The sequence below is a fragment of the Neomonachus schauinslandi genome, chromosome 7 (assembly GCF_002201575.2).
Source record: "Neomonachus schauinslandi chromosome 7, ASM220157v2, whole genome shotgun sequence".
NCBI classification, from domain to species: domain Eukaryota; kingdom Metazoa; phylum Chordata; class Mammalia; order Carnivora; family Phocidae; genus Neomonachus; species Neomonachus schauinslandi.
Window position 1 is genome coordinate 92,791,119 of NC_058409.1, and position 7,416 is coordinate 92,798,534.

Consider the following 7,416-nt stretch of genomic DNA (forward strand, 5'->3'; position numbering starts at 1 on the left):
CCCAATCATTGGGACCTGCACTGAAGAAATGAGCCTACAAAATATCTGCCTTAAAAACCAATGGGGCTTATATCCAGGAGACCTAAAGGGCTCTAGGAGACTAAGGCTCCACTCTTAAAGGGCTCACACACAGATTCACTCACCCCAGGATCCAGCTCAAAAGCAGCAAGCTAAAAGGAGCCTAGACTGTATGTGAAGGAGATTCATTGGCTAAGCTTAAAGGGACTGCCAGAGGAGTAGGGGTCTGTTGGAACTCTCTCTAGGGACAGAGGCACGGGCAGGCACCATTTTGCATTTTCCCTCTACCTTGCTAGTGTTGCTTGTCCCATCCCTGTATTCCCCTGCAGCCCTGCCAAACCCAGTAAGTGTGCTTATCCCAGCCCTGCATGTCCCCACAGCCCTGCCCTATGAAACCTGGTGGGCCCACTTGCCCTGGCCCAATGCTCCCCCATGCCTCCACCCAGCAAAACTCACTTGGCAGGCTCATTCCAGCCTGGCACTCTCCTATGACCTCAAAGCTGGCAGGTGTGCACATTCCACCCAGGGAATGTGCCCTTGAATGCTGGCTCTGATGGCAGGTGTACTTGCATTTCTGGGCTCCACACAACTGAGATAATCAAAGAGTCAGTTCTTAGAAGGCTACCACACCCAGGGCACTGCACAGACATCAGACTGAAAGGCACCCCCCTCAGGCTTTCTGTGACAACTCCTTCAAAACTAGGAAAGATAGCTGCTTTGCCTAATACACAGACTCAAACAGAGAGTCAAGCAAAACAAGGAAACAGAGGAATATGTTCCATGTGAAAGAATAAGATAAAACCCTAGGAAAAATTCTTAATGAAATGGAGATAAGTAATTTACCTGATAAGGAGTTCAAAGTATGGTCATAAAGATGAGAGATGAGAGAGAACAGAGGAGAGGAGAGGAAAGACCGGAGGTGCCTGAGTGCAGCAGAGCTCCCAGGTATTGGAGCAGGGAAGCGGCTGCAGAGACAGAGCGGAGGAGCGGGCTCTCAGCTCGGGGTTGCCATAAACCGTGATCCACAGCACAGTTGGGCCACTGATCTTCCAGCCGGGACCCAACAAGCGGCAGATCTGGGGAGACTCCCCTTCCTCCCCCGGGAGGAGCGGCGCAGGAGCGCACTGCAGGGATCTGCTGGTTTGGAGACTCTACACGGGGTCGTGAGCCAGAGATAGAAATGCTCAGTCACAGGCCGAGTGAGCACGGAGTGCGGCCAGAGACCGGGGAGACGGGACTGAGTGACTGTTTTTCTCTGGGGGCGCACTGAGGAGTGGGGCCCCGAGTTCTCAGCTCCTCCGGGGCAGAGATTGGGAGGCCGCCATTTTCACTCTCATCCTCCAAAGCTGTATGGAAGGCTTGCAGGGAACAAAAGCTCCCAAGAGCAAACCCGAGCAGATTACTTAGTCCAGACCCGGGAAGGGTGGGGCAATTCTGCCTCCGGCAAAGACATTTGAGAAGAACAGCAACAGGCCCCTCCCCCAGAAGATTAGCAAGAACAGCCAGCCAAGACCAAGTTTCCTGATCAATGAGAATGACAGAACTCCAGCGCTAGGGGAATACAGCACATAGAATTCATGGCTTTTTTTCCCATGATTCTTTAGTCTTTCAAAGTTAATTTTTTTTAATTTTCTTTTTTTCTTTTTCTTTTTTTTGAATTTTTCTTTTTCCCTTTCTCAAACAACATCTTATCAATCCCTTTTTTAAAAAATCTTTTTTATTTTTCATTTTTAAAGTCATATTCTATCCCTTCATAGTAGTTAATATTATTTTGGGTATATATATATATATATATATATACACACATATATATATGTTGTTCTCTTTAAAATTTTGGGATACAGTTTCTTCTAACAGACCAAAATATACCCTAAATCTCTAGTGTATGGCTTTGTTCTAGTCTCCTGCCTGATCACATTCTCTCCCCTTTTTTTTTTTTAATTCCTCTTCTTTCTTTTTTCAACCAACTTCTTATCTTATCAATTCCTTTTATAAAATCTTTTATATTTCATCGGTACAGTCATATTCCATCCCTTTATCATATTTACCCTTATTTTTGTACATATATAAGTTTTTGTTTCTTTAAAATTTGGGGAGGCACTTTCTTCTAACAGACCAAAATATGCCCAAAATATAGTGTGTGGCACTGACCTATGCACCAGCCTGATCATATTTGATCATATTCTTTTTTTTTAATCTTTTTCTTTTTCTTTCTTTTTTCTTTCTTTCCCTTTCTTTTCCCCTGGTTTCAGGTCTCTTCTCATTTGTTTAGTGTATATTTTTCTGGAGCTGTTGTTACCCTGTTAGCATTTTGTTCCCTCATTCATCTGTTCTCCTCTGGACAAAATGACAGTATGGAAAAAAATCACCTCAAAAATAAGAACAAGAGGCAGTACCAACTGCCAGGGACCTAATCAATACGGACATTAGTAAGATGTCAGAACTAGAGTTCAGAATGACGATTTTAAAGATACTAGCTGGGCTTGAAAAAAGCATGGAAGTTATTAGAGAAACTCTTTCTGGAGAAATAAAAGAACTAAAATCTAACCAAGTCAAAATCAAAAAGGCTATTAATGAGGTGCAATCAAAAATGGAGGCTCTAACTGCTAGGATAAATGAGGCAGAAGAGAGAATTAGTGATATAGAAGACCAAATGATGGAAAATCAAGAAGCTGAGAAAAAGAGAGATAAACAACTACTGGATCACGAGGGCAGAATTCAAGAGATAAGTGATACCATAAGACGAAAAATATTAGAATAATTGGGATCCCAGAAGAAGAAGAAAGAGAGAGAGGGGTAGAAGGTATATTGGAGCAAATTATAGCACAGAACTTCCCTAATTTGGGGATGGAAACAGGCATCAAAATTGAGGAGACACAGAGAATCCCCCTCAAAATCAGTAAAAATAGGTCAACAACCCGACATCTAATAGTAAAACTTACGAGTCTCAGAGACAAAAAGAAAATCCTGAAAGCAGCTCGGGAGAAGAGATCTGTAATCTACAATGGTAGAAACATTAGATTGGCAACAGACCTATCCACAGAGACCTGGCAGGCCAGAAAGGACTGGCATGATATATTCAGAGCACTAAATGAGAAAAATATGCAGCCAAGAATACTATATCCAGCTAGGCTGTCACTGAAAATAGGAGAAATAAAAAGCTTCCAGGACAAACAAAAACAAAAGGAATTTGCAAACACGAAACCAGCCCTACAAGAAATATTGAAAGGGGTCCTCTAAGCAAAGAGAGAGCCTAAAAGTGACATAGGCCAGAAAGGAACACAGACAATACATAGTAACAGTCACCTTACAGGCAGTACAATGGCACTAAATTCATATCTTTCAATAGTTACCCTGAATGTAAATGGGCAAAATGCACCAATCAAAAGACACAGGCTATGAAATTGGATAAAAAAGCAAGACCCATCGATGTGCTATCTGCAAGAGACTCATTGTAGACCCGAAGACACCCCCCAATTGAAAGTGAGGGGGTGGAAAACCATTTACCATGTTAATGGACACCAAAAGAAAGCTGGGGTGGCAATCCTTATATCAGACAAATTAGATTTTAAACCAAAGACTAGAATAAGAGAAGAGGAAGCACACTATATCATACTTAAAGGGTGTGTCCAACAAGAAGATCTAACACTTGTAAATATCTATGCCCCTAACATGGGAGCAGCCAATTATATAAGCTAATTAATAACAAAAGCAAAGAAACACATTGACAACCATACAATAATAGTGGGGGACTTTAACACCCTCCTCACTGAAATGGACAGATCATCTAAGCAAAAGATCAACAAGGAAATAAAGACTTTAAATGACACACTGGACCAAATGGACTTCACAGATATATTGAGAACATTCCATCCCCAAGCAACAGAATACACATTCTTCTCTAGTGCCTATGGAACATTCTCCAGAATAGATCACATCCCAGGTCACAAATCAGGTCTCAACTGGTACCAAAAGATTGGGCTCATTCCCTCAATATTTTCACCACAATGCTTTGAAACTAGAACTCAATCACAAGAGGAAAGTTGGAAAGAACTCAAATACATGGAGGCTAAAGAGCATCCTACTAAACAATGAATGGGTCAACCAGGAAATTAAAGAAGAATTAAAAAGATTCATGGAAACCAATGAAAATGAAAACACAACTGTTCAAAATCTTTGGGATGCAGCAAAGGCGGTCCTAAGAGGAAAGTATATAGCAATACAAGCCTTTCTCAAGAAACAAGAAAGGTCTCAAATATACAACCTAACCCTACACCTAAAGAAGCTGGAGAAAGAACAGCAAATAAAGCCTAAACGCAGCAAGAGAAGACAAATAATAAAGATCAGGGCAGAAATCAATGAAATAGAAACCAAAAGAAGAGTAGAACAGAGAAACTAGGAGCTGGTTCTTTGAAAGAATTAACAAGATTGATAAACCCCTGGCCAGACTTATCAAAAAGAAAAGAGAAATGACCCATATAAATAAAATCATGAATGAAAGAGGAGCGATCATAACCAATACCAAAGAAATACAAACAATTATAAGAACATCATGAGCAACTATATGCCAGCAAATTAGATAATCTGGAAGAAATGGATGCATTCCTAGAGATGTATAAACTACCAAAATTGAACCAGGATGAAATAGAAAACCTGAACAGACCTATAACCACTAAGGAAATTGAAGCAGTCATCAAAAATCTCCCAAAAAACAAAAGCCCAGGGCCAGATGGCTTCCCAGGGGAATTCTACCAAACATTTCAAGAAGAATTAATACCTATTCTTCTGAAACTGTTCCAGAAAATAGAAATGGAAGGAAAACTTCCAAACTCGTTTTATGAGGCCACCATTACCTTGATCCCAAAACCAGACAAAGACCCCATCAAAAAGGAGAATTACAGACCAATATCCTTGATGAACATGGACACAAAAATTCTCACCAAAATACTAGCCAATAGGATCCAACAGTACATTAAAAGGATTATTCACCATGACCAAGTGGGATTTAACCCTGGGCTGCAAGGTTGATTCAACATCTGCAAATCAATCAACGTGATACAATACATTAATAAAGGAAAGAAAAGAACCATATGATCCTCTCAATAGATGCAGAAAAAGCATTTGACAAAGTACAGCATCCTTTCTTGATCAAAACTCTTCAGAGTATAGGGATAGAGGGTACATACCTCAATATCCTAAAAGCCATCTATGAAAAACCCACAACGAATATCATTCTCAATGGGGAAAAACTGAGAGGTTTCCCCGTAAGGTCAGGAACATGGCAGGGATGTCCACTATCACCACTGCTATTCAACATAGTATTAGAAGTCCTAGCCACAGCAGTCAGACAACAAAAAGAAATAAAAGGCATCCGAATCGGCAAAGAAGTCAAACTCTTACTCTTTGCAGATGATATGATACTTTATGTGGAAAACCCAAAAGACTCCACCGCAAAACTGCTAGGACTTATACAGCAATTCAGTAAAGTGGCAGGATATAAAATCAATGCACAGAAATCAGTGGCATTCCTATACACCAACAACAAGACAGAAGAAAAATTAAGGAGTCGATCCCATTTACAATTGCACCCAAAACCATAAGATACCTAGGAATAAATCTAACCAAAGAGGCAAAGAATCTGTACTCAGAAAACTATAAAATACTCAAAGAAATTGATGAAAACACAAAGAAATGGAAAAATGTTCCATGCTTGTGGACTGGAAGAAAAAATATTGTGATGATGTCAGTGCTACCGAGAGCAATCTACACATTCAATGCAATCGCTATCAAAATACCATCCACTTTTTTCAAAGAAATGGAACAAATAATCCTAAAATTTGTATGGAACCAGAAAAGACCCCGAATAGCCAGAGGAATTTTGGAAAAGAAAAGCAAAGCTGGTGGCATCACAATTCCGGACTTCAAGCTCTATTACAAAGCTATCATCAAGACGGTATGGTACTGGCACAAAAACAGACAAATAGATCAATGAAACAGAATAGAGAGCCCAGAAATGGACCCTCAACTCTGTGGTCAACTAGTCTTCAACAAAGCAGGAAAGAATGTCCAATGGAAAAAAGACAGTCTCTTCAACAAATGGTGTTGGGAAAATTGGACAGCCACATGCAGAAGAATGAAACTGGACCATTTCCTTACACCACACACAAAAATAGACTCAAAATGGTTGAAAGACCTAAATGTGAGACAGGAGGCCATCAAAATCCTAAAGGAGAACACAGGCAGCAACCTCTGTGACCTCAACCACAGCAACTTCTTCCTAGAAACATCGCCAAAGGCAGGGGAAGCAAGGGCAAAAATGAACTATTGGGACCTCATCAAGATCAAAACCTTTTGCACAGTAAAAGAAACAGTCAACAAAACCAAAAGACAACTGACAGAATGGGAGAAGATATTTGCAAATAACATATCAGATAAAGGGCTAGTATCCAAAATCTATAAAGAACTTCTTAAACTCAACACCCAATGAACAAGTGATCCAATCAAGAAATGGGCAGAAGACATGAACATTTTTCCATATCAGATAAAGGGCTAGTATCCAAAATGTATAAAGAACTTCTTAAACTCAACACCCAATGAATAAGTGATCCAATCAAGAAATGGGCAGAAGACATGAACATTTTTCCAAAGAAGACATCCAAATGGACAACAGACACATGAAAAAGTGCTCAACATCATTCGGCATCAGGGAAATCCAAATCAAAACCTCAATGAGATACCACCTCACTCCAGTCAGAAGGGCTAAAATTAACACATCAGGAAATGACAGATGTTGGCGGGGATGCAGAGAAAGGGGAACCCTCCTACACTGTTGGTGGGAATGCAAGCTGGTGCAGCCACTCTGGAAAACAGTATGGAGGTTCCTCAAGAGTTGAAAATAGAGCTACCATACAACGCAGCAATTGCACTACTGGGTGTTTACCCCAAAGATAGAAATGTAGGGATCCAAAGGAGTACATGCACCCCGATGTTTATAGCAGCGATGTCCACAATAGCCAAACTATGGAAAGAGCCCAGATGTCCATCGACAGATGAATACATAAAGAAGATGTGGCATATATATATATAATGGAATATTATGCAGCCATCAAAAGGAATGAAATCTTGCCATTTGCAATGATGTGGATGGAACTGGAGGGTATTATGCTGAGCGAAATAAGTCAATTAGAGAAAGACATGTATCAAATGACCTCACTGATATGAGGAATTCTTAATCTCAGGAAATAAACTGAGGGTTGCTGGAGTGGTGGGGTGTGGGAGGGATGGGGTGGCTGGGTGATAGACATTGGCGAGGGTATGTGCTATGGTGAGCACTGTGAATTGTGTAAGACTAATGAATCACAGACCTGTACCTCTGAAACAAATAATACATTATATGTT

The 7,416-nt window shown here is 40.6% G+C and overlaps 1 protein-coding gene across 2 annotated transcripts in view; it reads left to right on the forward strand.

Annotated features, from left to right (window-relative positions):
- Positions 1-7,416, forward strand: part of SLIT3 (slit guidance ligand 3) — a 592,885-nt gene that overhangs the window by 108,353 nt on the left and 477,116 nt on the right. The window lies entirely within an intron of this gene.